Below are 793 nucleotides of genomic sequence, written 5' to 3' on the forward strand. Positions count from 1 at the left end.
ATATGTGTAAATCTAAATAAAATAATTAATATATATATATATATTCAAAATTTAGTTTAATTTTTTATTTGTATTGTACTTTTGAAATGTTCGTATATCAAAAACTTATATTATTACTTGTATTTTCGGATTGAAAGAGTTAATTTTTAATTTGGTCTAAAAAATTTAAGGTTGGATTTAAATTGATCCTTAAATAAAAGAAGTTGATTTTTATAAATAACGTGTTGATTTTACTTATTAATTTGTCAAGATTTAGATTTTTCACTTAGATTTTATATGACTAAGATTTATTAGATTTTTTAAAAATTTAATTAGTTCTATAATATCTTTATGAAGATGATAATAATAAGTTCAATTAGAAAAATTTGCGCTTTTAGAAGTAACATTCAAATGTTTAAAATTCTAATAAATTTTGATCACATAAAAGTTAGATAAAAAATTTAAATTACAACCGCTTAATATACTAGATCAACACATCGTTAACAAAAATTAGTTTAAAGATTAATGCGATTATAAATTTTAAGAATTAAATTAAATTCAATTTTAAATTTTAGATATCAAATTGAATATTAATTTGGGTTGAAATGTTCAGCAATTTCAAGTTGAATTATATAAAAAATAACACATAAGAAATAAAAGAAAAAGAAGAAGAAAGATGCTTATATACGTAATTATGCATGCAAGGGTACAGCGAGATTTGGTTGAACTTAATTATTAAAAACATTTAGCGGCCAATCATTTATGTATAATTTATTCAGATAAATAATATGAACGCAATATTTTAAATATTTTA

The sequence above is a fragment of the Arachis ipaensis genome, chromosome B05 (assembly GCF_000816755.2).
Source record: "Arachis ipaensis cultivar K30076 chromosome B05, Araip1.1, whole genome shotgun sequence".
NCBI lineage: Eukaryota > Viridiplantae > Streptophyta > Magnoliopsida > Fabales > Fabaceae > Arachis > Arachis ipaensis.